Here is a 16,526-nt window from a genome sequence, read left to right as displayed (position 1 = left end):
TCTATTCCATTGATCCATATGCCTATTTATGTACCAGTACCATGCAGTTTTTAGCACAGTTGCCTTGTAATATAGTTTGAGGTCAGGGATAGTGATTCCCACAGATGTTTTCTTGTTGTTGAAAATGGATTTTGCTATTCTAGGTCTTTTGTTATTCCAAATGAAATTGCACATTGCTCTTTCCAACTCTATGAAGAATTGGGTGAGAATTTTGATGGGGATTGCATTGAATATGTAGATTGCTTTTGATAAGATGGCCATTTTTGCCTACATAAAGCAATTTATTAACAGAAAATAAATTGAGAAGTCCTGTTCACAGATGGCAACCACGACGACCACCCTTCCTTCGAGTGCTGTCAGAGGGGATAGGGGTGACATCCTTAATCTGCCCAATCTTCATCCCAGAGCAAGCAAGAGCTGTGAGGGCTGAGATGGGCTCCAGGTCCAGGGGTCTTAGTCCTGTTTCCTCCTGTAGCCCGGAGTTTCATATGCAGGGCAGTGATGCCCAGCTCCTTGCACCTCTGGGCCACATCCTGGGCAGCCAACATGGCTGCATACGGAGAAGACTCATCTCTGTCAGACTTTACCTTCATTCCACCAGTCATCCTGCAGATAGTTTCCTTGCCAGAAAGATCAGTAACATGGACAAAGGTATCATTGAATGATGCAAAATGTGGCAGACACCAAATACATTCTCTCCTCAGCCACCTGAGATCCAAAGCTGATGACCTGTTCCTCCTTCTTTTCCTTCCCTTTGCGAGGTGCCATTTCTGAACATCATCTCCAGACTCCAAGATGGCCATTTTTACAATGTTGATCCTTTCAATCAATGAGCATGGGAGATATTTCCATTTTCTGAGATCTTGCTCGATTTCCTTTTTTAGAGATTTGAATTTATTGTCATATAGGTCCTTCAATTGCTTAATTAGAGTCACACCAAGGTATTTCATATTGTTTGTGCCTATTGTGAAGAGTATCTTTCTCCTAATTTTTTTCGCCACATGTTTGTCCTTTGAGTAGAGGAAGGCTACTGATTTGTTTGAGTTAATTTTACATCTAGCCACTTTGCTGAACTTGTTTATCAGCTGTCTCAGTTAGAATTTTTGGGGTCACTTACATACACTATCATGTCATCAGCAAACAGTAATGTTTTTACTTCTTCCTTTCCAATTTGTATCCCTTTGAGTTCCTTTTGCTGTCTAATTGCTTCCAGTACTATGTTGAATAGGTAGGGGGAGAGTGGGCAGCCTTTTTTAGTCCCTGATTTTAGTGGGATTGCATCAAGTTTCTCACCGTTAAGTTTGATATCGGCTATTGGTTTGCTGTATATTGCTTTTATTATGTTTAGGTATGGGCCTTGGATTCCTGTTCTTTCCAAGACTTTTAACATGAAAGAGTGTTGAATTTTATCAAATGCTTTCTCAGCATCTAGTGAGATGACTATGTGGGTTTTTTGTTTGTTTTTGTGTTTGTGAGTTTGTTTATATGGTGGATTACATTGATGAATTTCCGTATGTTAAACCATTCCTGCATCCCAAGGTTGAAGCCTACTCGATCATGAAGAATGATTGTTTTGAAGTGTTCTTGGATTCAGTTTGCATAGAATTTGTTGAGTATTTTTGCATCAATGTTCATAAGTGAGATTGGTCAGAACTTCTCTTTCCTTGTAGGATCTTTGTGTTCTTTAGGAATGAGGGTTATTGTGGCCTCAAAAAATGAGTTAGGTAGTGTTCCATCTGACTCTATTTTGTGGAATATTTTAAAGAGTATTGATATTAGATTATCAATAAATGTCTGATAGAATTCTGGACTGAATCCATGTGGACCTGGGTCTTTTTTGGTTGGGAGGCTTTTGATGACTTCTTCTATTTCTGTAGCTGTTATGGGTTTATTTAGATGGTTTACCCTCTTCTACACCTATTATCCTTAGGTTTGTTCTTCTCATTGTGTCGTAGATCTCCGGACATTTTGGGTTAGGGCCTTTTTGGTTTTTGTATCTTCTCTGACTGTTTTGTCTATGTTTTCAATGTTGTCTTTGGCCCCTGAGATTATCTCTTCAATATCTTGTAGTCTGTTGGAGATGCTTGTATTTGTGACTCCTGATTTCTTTTTTTAGGTGTTCTACCTCTAGGGTTGTCTCTTTTAGTGTTTTCTTTATTGTTTCCATTTCCATTTTAAATTCCTTTTCCCATTCTTTCATCTCTTTGTTTCTGTTTTCCACTAGTTCTTTGAGTTCTTTGAGTGTTTTTCCTTGTTTCCTCTTTTAAAGCTTCTATTTCTTTATCCTTTTTTTCCCATTCTTGTTTAAAGATCTCTATCATCATCTTGAGGTATTATTTCGGGTCCGAGGTTTTGTTTTTTTTTTTTGTTTGTTTGTTTGTTTTGTTTTGTTTTGTTTTGTTTTTTTTCTGCAGTGTTTAGCATCCTGCTGTTTGCTGTGATTGGAAAGCTGGATTCTGGTGTTGCCAGGTTGTCTTGGTTTCCCTGGGGTATGTATGTTCTTTCGCTTCCTTCTTGCCATCTTGTCTGTGATTATATGTGGTTCTTTTGTCAGTGATGGTTTCCCATCTTTCCCGTGTACCTGGCCTGTGTCCCTGGATCTCCACTGTTTTTGGTGGCAGATGGCCTGAGCACTTGTTCTGCATGCAGGGGAAACCAAGTCCCTAAGTCAGGGCTCCTGCTCCCTTGAACCAATGGGGATGGCACACTTTCCAGGAACTCGAACCAGACCTCTCTGTGCTCTGGCTACTCGCAGCCCAGTATCACCAAACCTGGATTTCAGCTGTTTCTGGTGGCAGATGGCCTGAGCGCCTGTCCATTATTTTTTACTTTTATGCAAATACAAACAAACAAATAACAAACTGAAGAGAATTTTCCAAAAGTTTGTGTATACTCTTGGATGGTATTCATTTTTTATGCTCATGAAGCTTGACTTGAGGGTTTTGTTTATTATTATTCATTTATTTTACCCAACTCTATATATTTTAAATTCCTTCTGGAGAGGTTTGCTTCTTATGAAAGATATTTTGACCACATATCTGCTGCTGAGAAACAGCCCTAGATGCCATCAATGTGTCATCCAAATGAGTAACGTAAACTCGTGTCTCATCACAAGTGTTAGCTTTGTAATTAGACCATTTGTTACCCACTTAAGGAATGCCTTCTCACACAACACTTGTGCTCAACCACAAGTTCGTAGCATGATGCTGTCTTCTGAAGGAACAAAAATACTTGTGATATTTTTCTTAAAGCAACAAAGTAATTTGTCACCTCCTAAGGGCACTGCCATCTTTCTGGCAGAACTAATGCTTCCCTGACAAGCTCTCTCTACTCCAACTGTGGACATTTGATGGATAAAGATTAATCTAAGATTAAGAGAAGGGTGAGATTTTTTTTCTGAAGTGTGAGTTTTTAGTGTGCCTCATAAACAAGAAATATGGAGAGCATGGTTAATCGACCACAGTCATTTTTCAAGTCCATGAGTAAGTGCAGGCCCATTTAATTAAATTAGGTCCTTCACTAATGTACAAGCTATGCACCATTAGAAATGTATATAAATGCTGGCTCTGGTTGGGCCCAAAGTCAATGTCTAAATGTCTTCAATCACCTCTCAATACTGGAGAAATGTTGCACTAAGTTATGCATTTATTTTCTCACTGTGTTTTCAAACTGAATCCTTTGATTTCTTAAGTGACTTTTTTATTTGCTTTCCCTTGTGCTCAGTTGCAAACAAATTAACTGTCAGCTAAATTTAAGGTTCTGTTTTTTTTTTTTTTTTTTTTTTTTTTTTAAGTAAAAGTAGTTAGGAAACTAAGTTCCCCAAAGAGCTTCCCTTTGTTGATAGGAAGCACAGTATAGACAATGTGAAAATAAAACAAGCAGACTCAGAGTGGACTCAGAATTGGCTCCCAAGAGAGATGGATGGCCAAAGAAATGCCAGAGAAATAGCACTCTGTGCTGGGGCCAGAACATTGAATATTTATAAGCTGCCTCACCTTCCTACCCTCCTGCTGCATTAAAAACCTTATTATGACCAAAGATATTTGTATTTAATGAAAATAAATAATCCTCCCCACACACACACAAACTGCATTTGAAGGACCCTGTCTTTCTTCTCTAGTAAAAAAAAAATAATTAGTCACAAAAAAGATCACATATGTGAAAAATCTTTTTTCTAATTAAATCTGTTAAAATTACTAAGCTACCTTCAAGAGAAAAATGGAACTTAACACCCAGTGGTCATGCTTGTATATGATGCCCAAGAACAACAAAGACCAGCGTGATCAAGATATCCATAAAGGTTCAAAAGGAACACTATATGTGACAGGAACATACAGCAAGGTAATTGGACCTAAGGCCTATTCAACAAGAGGCAAATGATGACTGATCACGGAAACCCTCTCAGCTTCCTGGGACTGGCAAGGCCATGGATCTGTGATAACTACTGCCATTTTACTAATATAACCAACTCTATTCTAAATACTTATCCTGTACCTACAGTTACTGATGGCTCTCATGCCCCTACAAAGAAGCTTCTCCTTGCAGTATACAAAGACTATCACGGAACACGGCAATGGATCCAAATGCAGAGAAAAAGTGCTCATGGTGGGCCCAGTTTCAGTCCATGTGTCTACAATAAAATGCTTGCACTTCATAATTGGACTTATTTCAGGGTGGCAGACAAGATGCTTATGAGAAGTAGGGATCTAGGACCTTTATTGTGAGAGTGTGACTAAACAGCTTCACCCAGAACAGTATGGCTACATGTGCAAGAACTAAAATAATACAATAGGCACGCTAATATAATGTGTCATGGAGAACTTGCACAGGGTTCTACAACTGGATAAAGAAAGACAGCTAAAAAAATATTGGAATAGGGAAAGTTAGTCTTCACCAAGGATGAGCCCTCTAACTGATTATCCAGTACAAAGCTGATCATCCCTTAATATATGTGCATACAAACCCCTCTAAATGGGCTCATCAGTTTGTGTCTGTATTTGTATGTATGTATGTATGTATGTACGTAGGAAATGCCATCAAAGAAAAAGAGGTTATGGATTTGAAAGGATGTAAAGGGTAAGCAGACATGGGAAGGACCAGAAAAGAAAAAAGAGAGGAGGAAGTTAATGTAATTATATTTTAACTAAAATTATGCAATTTCTCATTATTGAAAGTCATTTTCTAAGAACATGAATATATAAGGGCTTTTTCTTCTAAAAGTTTAGGTAAATTTTTAAGTGAACTAAAAACTTTAAAATTTTTTATATGGAGACTTCAGTGTAATCAAAATTTTCCTAAGAGTTTAACCTTTATAAACCCAAATTTGAGAAAATGAAACATGATTTTATAGACTGTCCATTGAATTAATTTCTGCATATTATTTAGCACACTGGATATTTAGTTTCTTTAATGCAATTATTAATGATTTAGATGAATCTGAGAAACATGCATGTAAATAGAAGTGAGTTTTGTCCAAGAATGAATCTCATTTTATATAAGTGAAATAAAGTGCAGTTCTGATATACAATGTGTCTAAATACATGGAATTCCCAATGTCAAAAAAGATGCCAGATTTCTCATGAAGCTGGGTAATAATGTTAGAAATACCCATCATACCTCTTACTCTTTCTCACAGTCTCAGATACATCTGTTTTTTAGGAGGCTAAACTCTAACATGTAGTGATCTGAAGCAGTAGTGTGTTATATGTCATGACTGAGTGTATAAAATTTGGGGCCAGAGCACTGACATGTGTTGTTAGTTTGATTATATTCCCTTAATATGGTTACATGTAAATTATACATAGAGTAGCTCCCTAGAATGATAAATATAAAATTATATTGATTAATACTGACAAAGTCCTTGTGTAAATGCCAAGCACAGAGTAAAATACCTGATGGTTTTCATAAATTAATTACTGTAAACACTCATGATCATATTTTAAAAATACCTATAAAAGATCAGCTATGTTTGCGCAAAGGCCAACATAATGATCTTATAATTAATGTGTTCGAAAAATGCAGCAGACATTCATTTATGGTTTTGGTATATTAATTCTATAAATACATATTTTTATTTGTTAAGTGTAACTTAGTAATAACAGCTCATATTTCTTGATGCCCAATTTTATCTATTCTTTTCTAGTGTTCTTTTTATTGCTGTTTTTCAGTAACTCCCAGCAATATTTGAGAAAAATAAACATTTATTTTTTTGTCTGACCCAAGCTAACCTACCATCCAACACATTTCCCATTCATTGCCTTCATTCATCCCACCTCTTTTCTCATTATTGGAAAGTCTTTTCTCACGCAGTATATCCTCTGTGTTGTTTCTCTTCCCTCCATTCCTTCCATTTCCTCTTCATTACAATCCACACCCAAACCCTTTCTATCTCTCATTTTAAAAGAGCAGGTTTCTAAGGGATAATAATAAATTATACCCAAATGAAATATAAGATAAAAAGGACTATCAGATCCACGATGGACAAGGCAAACAGAAGAAAGTGTCCCATTAAGGGAATGAGAGTCAAAGACCCACTTGTTCACATCCTCAGAAATCTCATAAAAACATTAAACTCAAAGGCACAATACATGAGAGGAACCTTGTGCAGATCCATGCAGGTCCTGTGCTGCTGATTTTGTCTGTGTGTGTTCATATGAGTTTTGTTCAGTTCTATAGAGGAAGCCTCCCTGATTCTCAAGCGCTCTGGCAATGTATATTTATTGAACTCACACTATTAGTTGCTGTTATATTTTTAAAGCTGAGTACAGAGATCATAATATAATAACAGTTTAGAGAATCATGTAACCATAATAAAACTATCTAACAAACACAGGGCCAATTAACAAGAACATTTTGAATGTGTTGTTGATTTTCTTACCAACTCTTGGCAAAACCTGATAGAGCTGGCATCAATAACTGGGAGGAGACGGCACACAAGGAGTCACAGGAACATTCAGAAGGGTCACTAAGATGGTTTTCCATTTGTATTCCATTTACTAAGGGCGAATGTCTAAGATGAACATGACAGTTGGTAATGTGCTGAATGGTAATGATGAGCCATGGTGGCTATTGTGCCATGAGTTGAGACATTTCAACCCGGTTCCTTGTCCTCGATAATCCTGATCTCCTTATATGTATGAAGAAATGGGGACAGAGAATTGGACCAGAAGTTCAGATGGGGACACGTGTAGCTTCCATTTTCATTAATACTTCTGTTTATCAACACAATTCTTGGCACCCACTCTGATTTCCCATAATTTATTTTTCAATATTATGTTGACCACAGTGAAAAATCACTCTTGACATTCTTGTTGGCATGCCTCTAACAATCTTCTGATCACTACATGAGATTCCTGAGGATGAAGCCATTGAAAACAATTGGGATATTTTTAAAAGAAAGAAATAAAGTATCAATTGAGTCCATGATTTATTTTGAAAGGCAATGGTTTGTTATCTTGTGGATATTTTGATTGGCAAAGTATTAAGATGCTTGTCTACTGACCAGTGGCAACCACAACACCAGTCTCGTTTTCAACCCTTTAATATTCAGCCACCAAGGTTATTTTAGGATTCAGAATTCTTCCTTGTCTGTTCCAGTCTTTTGACATTTACTTTACCAATCATTTGAACCACATTTTTTTAAATGCCAGTTCTTTTCAGCTTAAGGGGTCTAATGATAAACACTCAGTGTATTAGGATCTTACTAAATATATTTGTGATAATAATAACTGACCATCATAGAAAGCTAGCTACATACCTGTGTCATTTCAATCACCTACATTTATTTAGGGACTGTGTACTTGCAATATCCCAGTGACACTGCTTCGTTTATCTCTGAGTGTTTAATAGATAGGAAAACTGAAGCACTAGTGAATTGTTTTTTTTTTTTTTTTTTTTTTTTTTTTTTTTTTTTTTTTACTTTCCTCACACCTGCGGGAAAGATTCATTTCCTACGATTGTGTTAAAAACTCATTTGTCGTATATTTAAAAGCAGTATTTTAACATTCATTTGAGAAAATTCAGAAATATATCAAGACTGATACCTAAAATCTGAGATGTGGCCAGTGGTTGTATGCAGATATGTGGTTCCATGTCTTCCACAATCTCCCTGTCAAGGTGTCCAGATGTTGCTATAGAGCAGAGTTCAGAACTGGCAGGACCCTAGTCCATTTGGAGGAGTGTGTATAGTGAAGGCGAGAGTACAGGGGGGTGATTCTCTGAGAACCTTAGTGTTAAGGATCTTAATTAGAAGGCCTTCTCCAACAATCTTTAATGAAGCATCGCTATGAACCAATGTTTTTGAGTGGCAGTATCTAGGGTGGGCAAAAGTCTTTGGCTGAAAGCTAGGGTACTGAGATACTTCATTGGCATGTGGAGGCATTCCAGGTGCTGGATTCCTGACTACTTGTTATCCCCTCTTTGAGGGTTGCCTGGTTATGTTTTTGAAGGCAGGCATAGAAATAGGGAGGAAACATGTTCCACTTCTGCTGGTCTCAAGCTTTGAAATGTCTGAGGTTTGAACATGCATTTCCTTGCTAGTTCCTCAAGTTTCTCCTATGGCATAGCCCACATGCCTCACATTGATACATCTTAAAAAAAGAAAAAAAAAAACTATGCTGTTTAAATACCATTGGAAAGTTTCTTTTTGTACTTTTATAATAAACAAAATTCTGTTTATATTTTAGTAAGACAGTAATTAAGAATAATATTATATAATATTATTTATGTATCATTAAGCTTTTAAACCATTTACTTATAGTCTTGGTTAATAAAGAGACACAACATAGAATTGCTTGTTATTGCTTCCTTTATATCAGGGGAAAAACCACTTTATCCTACCATCATAGGTTTACTGGCTGATGCCCTGAAGTTAGATTCTTCCTCCTCTGACTCTCCCTGAGCTTGTTCACCCTGACTGCTTCCCATCTTTCCTCTGAGACTACATTTGCTCTCTCACATTCTGTGCCTTCCATTGGTCTCTTTTATACCTACTCCTGGAGGGTATCTTGGATATATCTGACCATGAACATGGTCCTCTCATGCATGTTGTACAGCACCCAAATTAGTGAGGGAACTGCGGCAAACACAGAACTGGAGCAGGATGCTGGGCTGATGTTAGACATGAGGTCTCCACATCCTTGAAGAGCTAATACAGTGTTATATGGAGATAAAGGGGCAATGGAAATCCTTTTCTAAAACTCTCCTTTGGGAGTTTATTTTTCCAAGGAAAAGAGATATCATTAGTTCTTCTGGCATTTTATTGTAGGAGAATATCACACTGAGGATTTTTAGTAAGCTCAGAAATTAGACACAGATCCTAGCAACTATTTGCTAATATAAATTGGGTAATTAACTCCAGAAAATTAAAAATAAGCAAATATTCATATGCATGTGATATTGCCTTAGTGGTGGATATGAGTTAATGTAGTGTGTGTGTGTGTGTGTGTGTGTGTGTGTGTACATGTATGTGTGGTGTGTGTGTTTGGTTAAGGATGTATTTAATATGTAGAAATGTAGAGGACAGTTATGGGGAGGTAGTAAGAATGCACTTGCTGTGTTATATGGAGAAACTATATATAGCACTAAAGTAAATAAGATCCATATATATTATTTATCTAAAAATAGAGGTTCAGAATTCAGCTGTGTGTGGATCATACCAATTATTTCAGCATTTGCCAAACAGAAGCCAGAAGATCAGGAGTTCAAGGTCATCCTTGGCTCTCTAGGATATTCCAAACGTACACTATGGGAAACTGCAGAAATTGCAGTTACTTATTTTTGAGCGTCATTTCGAGTGCAAACTTGTGTATGTTTAACCACATTCATGCAATGTTCTAATACAAATATGAGTAGCACAAATGATCACCTGCAGAGTGATAACATGCATTCACAAATTAATTTTACACACACATTCACATGGTAATACTACACACACACATCCACACACACAAACACACACACAAACACAAACACATACTCACAGGGTAACCTTACACATACACATTTTCAGTATAACCTTACACTCACATTCACATGGCAACCTTATACATGCATTTACAAGGTGACCTTACAAGCACATTCACATAGTAATTTTATAATATATTCACATGATAACTTTTCATAGACATCCTCATGGTAACTTTATACATATATTCAGAGGGTGACTATACACACACATTCATAGGCTAACCTTACATAGACATCCACATGGTAACCTTGAACACACACATTCACATGGTAACCTATTGCAGAAATTCTTAATATCAACTTGGAGTTTTGACTCCACATTTGATCATTTAGGCTTTGAATAAAAGACTCACATAACCTTTATATTTATAATAAATATTAATCAGCACAAGAGATGGGCAGATATTTACTCTCTACACTATTAAAATCAATTTTTATTAATAATCCCAGGTTATTACATACTTTATTTTATTCGGGCTATTCCTAACTCTAATTGGACAGCCCTCAAGGCCACATTTTATGATTCACCTAGCCCACCATGGCATTTCTTCTATTCCCTTTTCAACCAAACCCTGTGTGTGATTCTCTTCCCACACCCAGACAAGGAAACCCTAAACCCCACTTATGTCTCTTCTGCCCAACTATTGGCTATCAACATCTTTCTTCACCAATCAAAAATAGCATGGGGGTAAGGTCACATAGTGTCACTTGGGTCTATGTGGGGACTCTCTCATGTTTGTGGCAACCAGGTTTAATAAAACTGTATTAACATTAAAATCCAAACAGCATCAGACCAATCCACTCCAGTAACCTTACACACACATCACATGATAACCATACACACACACAATTACAGGGAAACTTTATGCATATATTCTCATTTCTCATTTTATTGTTGTCCAAGGGTCAAAAGTCAATCCCATGTTGTTATCACAAACTGGGCATGCTTCCTAACTGACAGGGCCACTTTTTACCAACTATGTCCTTCAAATTCCTCTGAGATATTATTATTCACAGTATCCTTTATAGAAAGACCCCGTTCACCAGGGGTGCAGGAGCCTATTAGTTTGCCTCTCCCATAAAATTACTTCTGTGATGATATTTCTGTCTCTCGGTCACCATTCTGACCACTGAACTATCCACAAACATGCTCTTATAGCCATTCTCATAAAGAGACAGGTGCCTCCTCCCCCACTCGCTGGTTATCAGATCTGTCTCCTTCACTTAACAAATGATATGACTTCTTGGAAATGTGCCTGGAGAGACAGCTCTATGGTTAAATACCTTTTTTGCTCTTGTAGAAGACCTGGTTTTGATTTCCATATCGCAGTTGAACTGATAACTCCAGTTCATGTGGACTACACACTCTCAACTCACCTTTGTGGATGCATAGTGTTTACAAATATGCAAAAAATACCAGCACACATAAATCATTTAAAAATAGTTAATCTTTAAAAGAAACTTGAAAGATCTGTATGAAAAAAACTTCAAATCTCCAAAGGAAAAAAATTGAAGAAGATCTCAGAAGATGAAAATATCTCTGATGCTAATGGATTTGAAGGACCAACATTGCATCTAATCAAAAGCAATGTAAAGGTTCAATGCAATCCCCATCAAAATTCCAACTCAACTATTTATAAAGTTGAAAAAGTCAATTTGCAAATCCATCTGGAACAACAAAAAAACTAGGATAGTGAAATCTATTCTCAACAACAAGAAAACTTCTGTGGACATCACCATTCCTGACCTCAAGATATATTACAAAGCAATTGAATTAAAATCCACATGTAATTTGTACAGAGAAAGACAGGTAGACCAATGGAACAGAATAGAAGACCCAGAAATGAACCCTCTCACCTATGGTCACTTCATCTTTGACAAAGGAGCTACAAATATTCAATGAAAAAGAACAGACTTTTTTTTTTTTTTTTTTTTTTGGTGTTAGATCAACTGGCAGTCAGCAAGCAGAAGAATACAAATTAATCCTTTCTTATCTCCTTGTACAAAGCTCAAATGCAAGTGGATCAAAGTTCTCCACATAAAACCAGGTACACTGAAACTATTAGAAGAGAAAATGGGGGAAAGCTTAGAACACATAGGCACAGAGGAAAATTTCCTGAACAGAACAGCAATGGCCTATACTCTAAGATCAAGAATCAATAAATGGGACCTCATGCAATTGCAATGTTTCTGTCAGGCTAAGGATACTGTTAGGAAAACAAAATGGCAGCCAACAGACTAGAAAAGGAGCTTTACCAATCCCACATCTGATAAAGGTCTACTATCTAATATGTACAAAGAACTCAAGAAGTTAGACTCCAGTGAATCAAATAATCCTATTAAAAATGGGGTACAGAGCTAAACAACAAATTCTTAACTGAGGAATACTGAATGGCCCAGAAGCATTTAAAGAAATGTTAGAAATCCCTACTCATCAGAGAAATGCAAATCAGAACAAACTTGAGATTCCACCTCACATCATTCAGAATGGCTAAGATCAAAAACTCAGATGAAAGCAGATGCTGGTGAGAATGTAGAGAAAGAGAAACACTCCTCCACTGTTGGTGGGGTTTTAAGCTGGAACAAGCACTCTGGAAATCAGTCTGGCAGTTCCTCAGAAAATTGGACATAGTACCATCTGAATACCTAGCTATTCCACTTCTGGGCATATACCCCAAAAATTCAACAACATATAATAAGGACACATGCCGGAAAAAGGGCTCAGCGTATCTACCACCTGGACCAGCAGTTCCCAAAGGTTTAAAGACTGGTGAAAAGGAGATATGAGCAGCCAGGGAGCAGAGAGATCTCTGCCGAGTGTGAACAGAAAGTGTGCCCCTGCCCTGCATGATCCAGCGAACAGGAACCCAGCATTGGGACCTCTGTTCCCACCTGGGGGCTTTGGGGCACAGAATAGGGCTCAGACCATCCTCCACCTGGACCGGTGGAGATACAGGGACACAGAACAGGTACAAGGGAAAGGCAAGGACATATCACTGACAACAAGATGGCAATAGGAAAGCAAAAGAGCATATCCCAAGGAAACCAAGACAACCTGGCAACACCAGTACCCAGCTCTCTCACCACAGCAAACAGCAGAATGCCAAACACTCCAGAAAAAGAAGACACAGACCTAAAATCATACCTAAAGACTCTGATAGAGATCCTTAAACAAGAACGGGAAGAAAAGCAAAAAGAATCGGAAGCTTTTAAAAAGGAAACAAGAAAAACACTCAAAAAACTGAAAGAACCAGAGGAAAACAGAACCAAAGAGATGAAGGAATGGAAGAAGGAATTTAAAACGGAAATGGACACAATAAAGAAAACACTAAAAAAGATAACCCAAGAGGTAGAACACCTAATAAAGAAATCAGGAGTCACAGAAGCAAGCATTTCCAATAGACTACAAGAGATGGAAGAGAGAATCTTGGGGGCAGAAGACAACATTGTAAACATAGACAAAACAGCCAGAGAAGATGCAAAAAAACAAAAAGCTCCTACCCCAAAATGTCCAGGAGATCCAGGACACAACGAGAAAACCAAACCTAAGCATAATAGGAATAGAAGAGGGAGAAGAATATCAAATAAGAGACACAGTAAATATCTTCAACAAAATTGTAGAAGAAGACTTCCCTACCCTTAAGAATGAGATGACCACGAGCATAAAAGAAGCCTTCAGAACTCCAAATAGGTTGGAGCAGAAAAGAAATTCCTCCCGACACATAATAGTCAAAACACCAAGTGCCCAAATAAAAGAAAGAATAGTAAAAGCAATGAGGAAAAAGGTCAGGTAACATACAAAGGCAGATCAATTAGAATCACACCCGATTTATCAAGAAAGACTATGAAAGCTAGAAGAGCCTGGACAATTATCATGCAGACCCTAAGAGAGCACAAATGCCAGCCCAAGCTGCTACACCCAGCAAAACTACAAATCACCATAGACGAAGAGATGAAGATATTTCAAGACAAGTCTAAATTTACACAATATCTGACCACAAACCCAGCACTACAAGAAATTATAGGTGGAAAACTCAATACACTGAGGGGAACTACATCCTAGTAAAAACAAGAAAACTCCTAAGCAAGAAAACAAAAAGAAGAAAGAAACACAGCACAACTCAACATACAAAAGCAATAATAGCAGGTAACAGAAACCACTATTCCTTGATATCTATTAACAGAAATGGACTCAACTCCCATTAAAGAGACATAGGCTATCAGACTAGATACATAAACAAAATCCAGCATTTTGCTGCATACAGGAAACTCGTCTCAGAGACAAAGACAGACACTATCTCAGAGTAAAAGGGTGGGAAAAGAACTTCCAAGCAAATGGCCCCAAGAAGCAAGCTGGAGTGGCTATTCTAATATCGAATAAAGTAAATTTCCAACCAAATGTTATCTAAAAAAATAAGGAAGGACACTTTTTACTCATTACAGGGGAAATCTGTGAGGTGGAACTATCAATCCTTAACATATATGCTCAAAATAAAAAAAGCATCCACATTCATAAAAGAAACCCTAATAAAGCTCAAAAATACATTTCACCCCACAAAATAATAGTGGGAGACATTAATACCCCACTCTCATCAATGGACAGATTATGGAAACAGAAACTGAACAAGGACACTGTATAACTAGCAGAGACTATGAACCAACTGGAATTAATAGATATCTACAGAACAGATCATCCTAAAGTAAAAGAATACACATTCTTCTCGGCACCCCATGGCACCTTCTGGAAAATTGACCACATAATTGGACACAGAACGAGCCTCAATTGATAAAAGAAGACTGAAATAATCCCATACATCCTCTCAGATCACCATGGTCTAAGGCTAGTCTTTACCAACAACAAAAAGCCCCCACACACATGGAAACTAAACAACACTCTGTTAAACGGTATCAGGGTCAAAGAAGAAATAAAGAAAGGAATTAGTGGTTTTCTAGACTTCAATGAAAATGAAAACACAACATACCCAAACCTATGGGACGCAATGAAAGCAGTAGTGAGAAGAAGTCTCATAGCTCTGAATGCTTCCAAAAAGAAACTGGAGAGAGCATACATTAGCAACTTGACAGCACAGCTAAAAGCTCTTGAACAAAAGAAAGCAGATAGACCCAAGAGGAGTAGACATTAAGAAATAATCAAACTTAGGGCAGAAATAGACCAAATAGAAACAAAAATATCCATCAAAAGAATCAACAAAACCAAGAGCTGGTTCTTTGAGAAAATCAACAAGATTGATAAACCCCTAGCCAGACTAACTAGAGGGCAAAGAGAGAGTATACAAATTAACAAAATCAGAAAGAAAAGTGGAGACATAACAACTGAAACTGAGGAAATTCAAGAAATCATCAGATCCTACCACAAAAGCCTATATTCCACAAAGTTGGAAAATTTGAAAGAAATGGATGAATTCCTAGACAGATACAAGATCCTAAAATTAAACCATGACCAGGTAAGCCATCTAAATAAAACCATAAATCCTAAAGAAATAGAAGAAGTCATCAAAACCTCCAAACCAAAAAAAGCCCAGGTCCAGACAGGTTCAGTGCAGAATTCTATCTGACATTTATTGTGGACATAACACCAATACTCTCCAAATTATTCCAGAAGATAGAATCAGATGGAATACTATCTAACTCATTTTTTGAGGCTACAATAACCCTCATTCCTAAACCACAAAAAGACCCTACAAGAAATGAGAACTACAGACCAATCTCACTTATGAACATTGATGCAAAAATATTCAACAAAATCCTTGCAAACCGAATCCCAGAACACATCAAAATGATCATTCACCATGACCAAGTAGGCTTCATCCCTGGGATGCAGGTATGGTTTAATAAGGAAATCCATCAAGGTAATCCACCACATAAAAAAACTCAAAGAACAAAATCACATGGTCATCTCACTAGCTGCAGAGAAAGCATTTGAAAAAATTCAACACCCCTTCATGTTAAAAGTCCTGGAAAGAACAGGAATCCAAGGTCCATACCTAAACATAATAAAAGCATTGTACAGCAAACCAACAGCCAACACCAAACTTAACGGTGGGAAATTTGAAGCAATCCCACTAAAATCAGGGACTTACCTATTGAACATAGTTCTGAAAGTCCTGGCTGGAGCAATTAGACAGCAAAAGTAGATCAAGGGGAAAGGAAGAGGTAAAAATATCATTCTTTGCAGATGAAATGATAATGTACTTAAGTGACCCCACAAATTCCACCAGAGAACTCTTAAGCTGATAAACAAGTTCAGCAAAGTTACTGGATACAAAATTAACTCAAACAAATCAGTAGCCTTCATATATTCGAAGGACAAACATGTGGAGAAAGAAATTAGGGAAAAGATACCCTTTACAATAGTCACAAAAATTATGAAATACCTTGGTGTGACTCTAACTAAGCAAGTGAAGGACCTGTATGACAAAACTTCAAACCTCTAAAGATGGAAATCGAGGAAGATCTCAGAAAATGGAAAGATCTCCCATGCTCATGGATTGGAAGGATCAACATTTTAAAAATGGCCATCCTACCAAAAGCAATCTACA

The 16,526-nt window shown here is 37.2% G+C and overlaps 1 protein-coding gene and 1 pseudogene across 2 annotated transcripts in view; one reads left to right on the top strand and one right to left on the bottom strand.

The window, feature by feature from the left end:
• MALRD1 (MAM and LDL receptor class A domain containing 1) overlaps window positions 1-16,526 on the top strand; it is a gene marked incomplete at both ends in the record, with an annotated part of 691,362 nt that overhangs the window by 614,756 nt on the left and 60,080 nt on the right. The window lies entirely within an intron of this gene.
• Window positions 314-768, bottom strand: LOC308421507 (small ribosomal subunit protein uS11-like; annotated as a pseudogene). Its single transcript has one exon. The product of its transcript is annotated as a small ribosomal subunit protein uS11-like (transcript).

The sequence above is a fragment of the Micromys minutus genome (assembly GCF_963924665.1).
Source record: "Micromys minutus genome assembly, chromosome: 6".
Classification (NCBI taxonomy): Eukaryota; Metazoa; Chordata; class Mammalia; order Rodentia; family Muridae; genus Micromys; species Micromys minutus.
Note: the sequence above shows the minus strand (reverse complement) of the source record. Positions and strands in the feature narration are given on the sequence as shown.